At 47.6% G+C, this 8,643-nt stretch overlaps 1 pseudogene; it reads right to left on the bottom strand.

Moving 5' to 3' along the window:
* Window positions 1–2,771: 2,771 nt before the first annotated feature.
* On the bottom strand, window positions 2,772–8,428 carry LOC116083717 (annotated as a pseudogene).
* Window positions 8,429–8,643: the final 215 nt, after the last annotated feature.

The raw sequence follows: 8,643 nt of genomic DNA, 5'->3' as shown, positions 1-8,643 counted from the left end.
TTAAACTGCATGGAGAAGGGCTTGGTGTTTGCCTCCTTATTTCCACTGGACAGGTAAGGCGGCCGACAAGTCTCCTCACTGGTGATAGGCTTATATTGTTGTCTTAACATCATTATCTGTACTGTACTAATAAAAGTAGCCAAGCAATTCAAAATGCAGGGGCCAAAGGTAAGCAATAATAGGAGTATAATCAGTGGTCCTAAAAGAGTAGAGACCAAAGTTATGAACTAAGGAGAGGAATTGAACTGTGGAGAGCGGTAGAGCAAGAGAGGCATTCGCCTTGACAAGATGGCGCCTACATCCGCTGTCGACTCCTGGTAAACAACTGTTTGCGCATGTGCGTAGAGTGAAAAGGCGCCAAGTCACAGCCCATCCCGGGGCGTCACATGGGGTGATGAGCAAACAGCCAGTCATGGGCAGACACACTGCGCTGTGGTGTATATAAGCAGTATTATTGGCTCGGCCCTTTTTCCTCTTCATGATGCAATAAATGCTTGCTGCAGAAGGATCCTAGTGTCCGCGTGTCTTCTTGCTGGCGAGACGACTGCTCAGGCAACATTGAACCAGGTTTCAAACCAACTTTTGCTTTGAGCTCTTTCTCTTTTTCTTTGTTCTAAACCCTCTCTAATCTTAGCTAAATTGCCTTTGACTCTACGTGAGTGGTTTATGTAAAAACAACATTCTTCTTTTAGTGCAGCACACAGACCTCCTTCTTTAAGGAATAGCAGGTCTAATCCTCTCCTATTTTGAAGGACCACCTCTGAGAGGGCGGTCAAGGATTCTTGGAGGTCAGCTGAAGTCTTTTCTATTCTCTCTATATCTAAATCAATGGCAGCTCTTAGTTCTCCATAAGCCTTATGCTGCAAAGCAATAGCAGATGATCCTGAAGCTGCCCCTACAGCCCCAAAATAACCACCAGGGTAACTCCTAACTCTCTTTTATGTCTTACTAAGTCCCCAGCATCAGGATGCCAATAGTCCAGTACAACTTCATAAGGGTGGTATAACAATCCAGGCACTATCTGAACCAAGACATAAAAGTCATGGTTGTTATCTAGAATCTCTAAACTTATGCAGGCTGGACCCCTGAGGCATAGGTCCACATGCCATCTGAAGGTGGAAGGAGGTGTCCAGTTGGATTCTCCATCAGAGGATATGAAGCATTCCACAAATGTCGATGTGTTTGTGGGACCTGACCCACACAGAGGCCTTCCCTGGTAACGACTGAGAGGGTTAGGCAGACTTGTTGTTGGTTCCACCTGCACTGGGAGGCTTCTGAAGAAATGTTAGGGGTGCTGACATATACAACACCTTCATAGTAAGGGGGTGTCACATCATAGCATAGCCAACACCTTTTAGTTATTTCAGGGCTTGTAGCATTAAGTACCCTGAAGGCACTAGTCAGCATATTGAGGAGGGGGTTGATACTCATATCAGATTTTGGGGACTGTGTGGGTAAGGCCTCTAGTGGGGGTATGGTGGTCCCTAACAAGACCCCCAAAGGATGTTAAAGGATCAACAGTTGGTGAATAGTTTTTGTAGCAGGTTCAGGTTTAACCCGAGGAGGGGGCCATGGAGGATCTGGAGATGGATGGGAAGAGCTTAGGGCTGAATTTGGGACCAGCAGAGTATAAGGAGTTTCTATCTTAAGCTTGATGGTAAATATCAGACCATCATTGTTATCTCCCCTCCAATGCTGCCCTAATGTTGCTTCAGTGAAACTGAAAGTACACTGACAGCCCCCCCCCAAGCCGGCCACCTGTGGTGTAAGACAATAGCCCACAAACACTGCAGCTCCTCCTGAAATCAAAGACAGACTCACACAGCAAACTTCTGTTAAGTCTTCTATTTGAAGTCTGCGCACCATAAACAGACTGCGATGTGAGGCACTGATAACTGGTGTCCTAAATCTGCTGTTGTCTGCTGTCTTATTTATGTTATGCATATGCTATGTTTGGATATTGTAGTTTTTCTTTGCTGCCTGGATATAAAAACCCATTTCACCCCAAGTAAAGCACGCTTTGATACATTTACTTAGCATCCTCCTGTCTTTTATTCTCGCCCCGTTTATTCCCACAGGTCTGATCCAACCTTCAGTTTGAAGTTACCCACGACCCGTGTAGATCCGCTGGTCAGACACTACACATCATCATATCTTTCTTTATAAAATCTAAGTCCCCACATATAACCAGTTACCCACCCGGTTGCCTGCTTCCCTGGCTCTGTAAAAGTAATATGGAGTGGGTGGCACCAGGTCTCACACTCCGATCAGTATGTCCACCTTGCCTTCCCTGCCTCATGATGGCTATAGTTGGCAGTCACCTTTATAAAGTCCCAACTGGAGGATGGCTTCTAGTATGTATCACCCGAAGTCTCACAGCTCCAACTTTTACAGAAAATATGATCTTGACCTCCACATGTCAGATTAAGGGAATGATCTCGGAGGAGTCCAGGGCAAACATAAAAAGTCAGGGTACCGAGTTGACTCCTTAGACTCACATGTCCACATCCCCTGAATGGGTCTAACCCATGCCAGCCAGGTGGAGAGGACACTTTAGGAGCAGGCATGTTGGGGTTGTAATACACCTCCATATCCAGTTAGCTGGCGTCCCAAAGGCCAGTTTGCAGACATCAGGGAACATGTGAGGCCACCACAGGCTGGGCATAGTAACTTTAGACCTGCTCCAGATTATGTCTCCATGTCCAGTAAGTACCATCCAAGTCAGGTTACGAGGTTGGTAGGGACTGGGAGCTATATTTAAGAAAAAGAGGTTAAGGCATAGTACCATGATCAATGAGAGTCTCATTTTTAACGATCTTGAGCTTTAGCGGGTTATCAGTCTGTGTTCTCCAAGTGTGGGGTTTTAGGTCTGGCGGAGCACATTTAATGTGTGACACATGGATCCATGGTGTAAGCCCATCTACTTTCACTGCAGTTGGGGTGGTTAGCAGGACAAGATATGGTCCCTTCCAGCGGGGGTTCAAGGGTCTGTGCATGATGCCATCTCATGTATACCTGGAACGGATGTGAAGCAGTGGGTGTGCCAGGCTCATAGGCTGCAACCAACTATGACCACACTTTTTTTTGCACCAGTTGTAGTCCTCTTAACCTAGCATATAAGTCACTGTTACTGTGGCATGTGGGTTCAAGCACATCTCCCAACACTGTTAAGGGTTTGGGGTTCCCAAACGGGTTCTCAAGGGGAGACAATCTGAAATGGAAAGAGGTATTCCTAACTTGGAAAAGGACCAAAGGAAAGAGCACCACCCAGTCTGTGCCAGTCTCCATGGACAATTTGGTCAAGGTCTCTTTTAGAGTCCTATTCATCCTCTCTACCTGTCCTGACCTGTGAGGTCTGTAAATACAATATAATTTCCAATCAACCTCTAAATACCTGGACACCCCCTGACTTACCTTGGCAATGAAGGCAGAGCCATTGTCTGACCAGATTACCTTGGATACCCCAAACCCAGGGAAGATTTCTTCCAGTATCTTCTTGATGACTACCAAAGCTGTCTCTTGCTTGGCAGGGAAGGCTTCTACCCATCCTGAAAAGTATCTACAAACACTAGGAGATACTTGTAGCCGTATTTTCCTGGTTTTATCTCAGTGAAGTCTACTTCCCAGTAGGCCCCAGGCCAATCTCCACAGAGCCTCTTGCCAGAGTCAACTTTATTCCTGCAAACGTTTATCTTTTGGCATGGTACACAGTCATGAACACCTTGCTCCACCAGGTGTTTTAGCCCTGGAACATGATACTTAGTGTTTAAAACAGTTTAAGTCAGTTTGCTTACCCTCAAGTAGGTCCATTGATGCATTTGCGTAATCATTGCCTTAGCTGATTCCTGGGATCAAGGTTTTGTTTTCCTCAGGTGTATGTCAAATGCCTGGTTTTTTGGTTGAACCAATTGTCATGGCTTTTTGTTTTGAGTGCCAGGTCTTCAGCAGTATATTTGAATCTGCCCAGCTGGAGTTTTTTAATATCATCACGGGTGCCATACCTGAAGCTACAGCCTGAGCTTCTTGATCAGCCTGGTAATTTCCTCGGGCCATTAGAGAGATTCCTTCTGATGTCCTGGGCTGTGAATGGTACTTACTTTTGTAGGTCTCATCACAGCCTCAAGCAGCGCCAAGGTCTCAGGCTTATTTTTTTATTTGTTTGCCTCCTGAATTCAGGAGGCCTTGCTGCTGGTAGATTGCGCCATGCACATGTACAGTGGCAAAGGCATACCTGCTATCAGTGTAGATATTGACCCTCTTGTCTTTGGCCAATTATAATGCCTTTGTGAGAGCAATAAGTTCAGCTTTCTGGGTGGACATCCCTTCAGGCAAGGCCTGTGCTCATATGACATCATGCCCATCAACTACTGCTGCTCCTGCTTTTCACAGTCCTCCCTCTACAAAGCTACTTCCATCTGTGAACCATGTAATTTCAGCATCTGGAAGAGGCTGGTCCGACAAATCTTTTCGCCAACGGTGAGCCTCAGCTAGTACTTGCTTACAGTCATGGATGGGAGGCTCCAGGTTTGGATCTGGCAGCCCCGTGGCAGGGTTCAGACTGGTAGGTGGGGGGAATGTTATTCTATCGGAGTTGAACAGCAGAGTCTGGTAATGTGTCATACTAGTGTTAGTTAACCATCGATCAGGGGGCTGGTGAACCACACTTTCTAGGGCATGTGGTGCTGAGATCACCAAGTCCTGTCCCAGGGTTAATTTATCTGTGTCCTTGACTAGTAATGCCATGCAGCTATTATGTGCAGGCAGGCAGGCCATGCTGTAGCCACAGGGTCTAATTTTTAGACAGGTATGCCACAGGTCTTTTCCAGGGCCCCAATCTCTGAGTGAGGACCCCTTTGACAATACTTTTGTTTTCAGCCACAAATAGATGGAAGGGCTTAGTCACATCTGGGAAGCCCAAAATTGGGTCCAGCATTAGGGAAGTCTTAATGGCATCAAAAGCCTGCTGTTCTTTGTTTCCCCATACGAAGAGCTGTTTATCTTTGGTAAGGGGATAAAGTGGGGCTGCTAATTCAACAAAACCCGGAATCCACAGTCTACAAAAGCCCTCGGTGCCCAGGAACTCTCTAACTTGTTTTGGACTAGTCGGTATGGGGACATGAAACACAGTCTCTTTTCTTAGGTTCAAAGAGCCACCACTGCCCCTCTTTTATTAGGTAACCCCAGTAACTGACCTGTTGCTGGCAGATCTGGGCTTTCTTGGCCGATGCTTGAAATCCCAATTTTTCGAGCTCAGCAAGCAGATGTCGGATTCCTCTTAGGCACAGTTCTTTGCTGGATGCGGCCAGCAGGAGGTCATCCACATACTGCAAGAGGGTTACCTGAGGGTTGGAGGCTCTGAATGCAGCTAGGTCCTGTTGTAAGGCTTCATCAAAGATGGTAAGAGAGTTCTTAAAACTTTGGGGCAGGTGAGTCCATGTCAGCTGTCCAGTCATCCCTGACTCAGGATCTTTCCACGCGAAGGCAAAGTACTCTTGGCTCAAGGGGTCAGGGTCAGGCAGAAGAAGGAATCTTTGAGATCTAATACTGTGTACCAAGCCTGTTCTGGTGACAAGGTGCTTAAGAGGTTATAGGGATTGCATACTGTTGGGTGTAGGTCAGCTACTCGTTTGTTTACTTCTCTCAGGTCCTGAACCAGACGGTAGTCGTCGGTCCCTGGTTTTCATATGGAAAGAGAGGAGTAGTCTAAGCAGATTGACATCTTCTCAGAATGTCCAACTTAAGGAGGCACTGGATATGAGGTCTTATCCCATCTCAAGCCTCCTTAGGTATAGAGTACTGCCGGACCGCTATGGGGGAGGCCTGGGCTTTAAGTTCTACATGGACTGGGGGCTGATACTTAGCCTTTCCCATGCCTGCTGTCTCTGCCCAGGCCTCTGGGAACTCTCGGATCCACCTTTTCATTTCTTTATCTTGCAGTTGTATATGTTCAAAGAGTCTATATTCATCCTCTAGTTTAACACTCAGGACTTGTATGGGCTCTCCTTTCTGTCCTCTAACCACAGGCCCTTCAGGGAGGAAGTGGATTTGGACCCCCCAATTTGATGAAAAGATCTAGTCCTAACAGTGGGTAGGGGCATTCTGGTACAACAAGGAACAAGTGGGATACCCGGCCCACACCTAGGTTTATTGTCCTTCGGGTAGTCCATGAATATTGCTTGCTTCCAGTAGCCCCTTGGGCTCATGATCTTTTATGGGACAGAGGTCTATCAGTTTGCAACAAGACCGAGTGTTGTGCTCCTGTGTCCACCAAGAAACAGGTGGGCTTCCCCTCTACTTTGAGAGTTACCCTGGGTTTGGGGAGGGGGTCTAAACCCCGTCCCCACTAATCGCTATCTTCTTCTTGCACCACCAACACTCTGGGGTGCAGGGCTCCTTTCTTCTTTGGCCTTTCGGGGCACTCTCTTGCCCAATGCCCTTTCCTCTTGCAATACGCGCATTGATCTTTAGCCAGGAGTTCTCTTCTGTTGCCAGCTACTATCTTACTAGACTCTCGAGGCTCCCTGACTTCTTTCACTATGGTGGCCAGGATTCTGTGAAGATTTCTTTCCTGTCTTTTGTTCCTCTTTAGCTTTCTAGCCTCTTGTTCTTTTTGTCTCCTTTCCTCTTTTTCTTCCTCCGTTTCTCTGTTATAAAACACCTTCTCGGCTACTTGCACCAGTTCCCTCAATGATTTATCTTGCAATACCTCTAACTTCTGTAGTTTTCTTTTGATATCTTTGGCTAACTGGTCTATAAAGGCTATGGTGACGGTAGCCTTATGCTCTTCTATGGTAGGGTCATAGGGCATAAACTGATGGAACACCTCCATTAAATGTTCAAGGAACGCTAAGGGGGATTCTGTCAAGCCCTGGACCATCTCTCTTACCTTGGCCAAATTAGTGGGCCATTGTGATGCCCCCTGGAGACCTGACATTAGAGTCTTATGGTAGAGCCTCAGGTGCTCCCTACCTTCAGGAGAGTTGGAAACCCAGCATCTATCTCATTGAGCAGAAGGGAAGGTCTCCCATCTGGTCCTGGTAAAATTCTTCCTAGCTTCAAGGAGGATATGTTGCCTCTCTTCTCTTGTAAAGAGAGTTTGCAGTAAATATTGACAGTCATCCCAGGTCAGTTGGTGAGAGAAGAGAATGGAGTCTAAAAGATTAGTCAAAGCCCGGGGGTTCTCAGAGAAAGAGGGGTTATGGGTTTTCCAGTTGTAGAGATTGGCCGAGGAAAATGGCCAATACTAGAGAGGTTGGTTGCCTCGATCATATGGAGGACCATAGGCCGGGAGGGGTAAAATAGAGGCTTCAAGGGTCCCTGCCTGCTTACTCTGTGTCCCAGCTGCCAGGCCCTGATCTCCAGTTGTGCCTGACTGTAGGAAGCCACTTCATAAGCACATCGCCATTACAAAATGGCGATGACATTTGGCTTGCCGTTGGTATAAGAATGCCTTGTCGTTGGCATAAGAACGCTTTGTGCGCGTGTGCCTGTAAATCCCAACGAGTGCCTTTGGTCACGTCAAATGGCCTGATCGTCACACAGCCTATTATGAGTCGCCACGTCTGAGGCGGGCATACGGCCCTATATAAGGGAAGGGTTTTGATATAGTCGGGGCTCTCCTCCTCCTCAACTGAAGCTAGTGAAAGTAAAGTTTGTACTGCAGAAGGATCCGTGTGTGCCGCGTCTTTCCTGCCGGCAGGAGATAGCGCGGGACACCTGACTTGGGCCCCTGGGGAGCACATGCTGGTAGAACTGGGGGTGCCAAAGCAGCTGCCGCTCCCGCTACTGGGAGCAGAGTGAGGGGTAGTGAGGAGGGGGATCTAAAAGAAGTAGGTCCATATCTCCAGAGGGTAGGATAGTCTTCTTCTCCATCTCAGTTTTCACAGCAAATACTCTTGACAGACCTGGATCTGAAAATGAAACTAAAGAGCGAAGGGGGCGAGCGGACCAAGTCCTCCCAGACAATGATATAGGGAACCTGGTCGGGGTATCCCCCTGGTTCCATGAAAATCTTTTCTTTAACTTCTTCTATCTTATTTAAATGGAAGGAGCCCTTGGGTGGCCATCCGGTTTGGAAGGACAGCCACTCCGAGGTGCACAAAGTCTGCCACTTTCCTTTTTTAACTTCGACAAACTGTTGTGCCCTGGCTTTGACATCCATCCAGTGGTCAAGGGGGTAGAAGTCATCTGCCCCATCGTCTCATCTAAAAAAAGTGTCACAACAATACCACAGAGAGCGACCAAGACAAGCAAGACCAAAACAGAGCGTCCTAGACACAAATTTCCACAGAAGCCTGATACTGTTCATACCAGGTGGCAGCTGAATTCTAGCTACCTCTGGGTAAAGAAGGACCGCCTCTGATCCTACCTCCCAGGAGGATTCTGGAGCATCCTCCAGCTTTCCGTGGCCTGTGACGTTCCAGCACATCTGCCCGTCACAACAACCACCCAGACAGGTCTTTCCTGAGACACCCCCCCCACCCCAGAACCTGAAAGCAGTACCCTTTTGGGAGCAAATTGGCCTCGCAAATAACAAACGCAGGCAGCAGACTCAGACAACACGAGACAGAAAGTAACACGGACCTGCTCCAGCAGACATCCATTCTCTTCGCCAATTGTAGGTCTGGAGGAGCACGATCCCGG

This window comes from Mastomys coucha, unplaced genomic scaffold (assembly GCF_008632895.1).
Source record: "Mastomys coucha isolate ucsf_1 unplaced genomic scaffold, UCSF_Mcou_1 pScaffold12, whole genome shotgun sequence".
Classification (NCBI taxonomy): Eukaryota; Metazoa; Chordata; class Mammalia; order Rodentia; family Muridae; genus Mastomys; species Mastomys coucha.
Note: the sequence above shows the minus strand (reverse complement) of the source record. Positions and strands in the feature narration are given on the sequence as shown.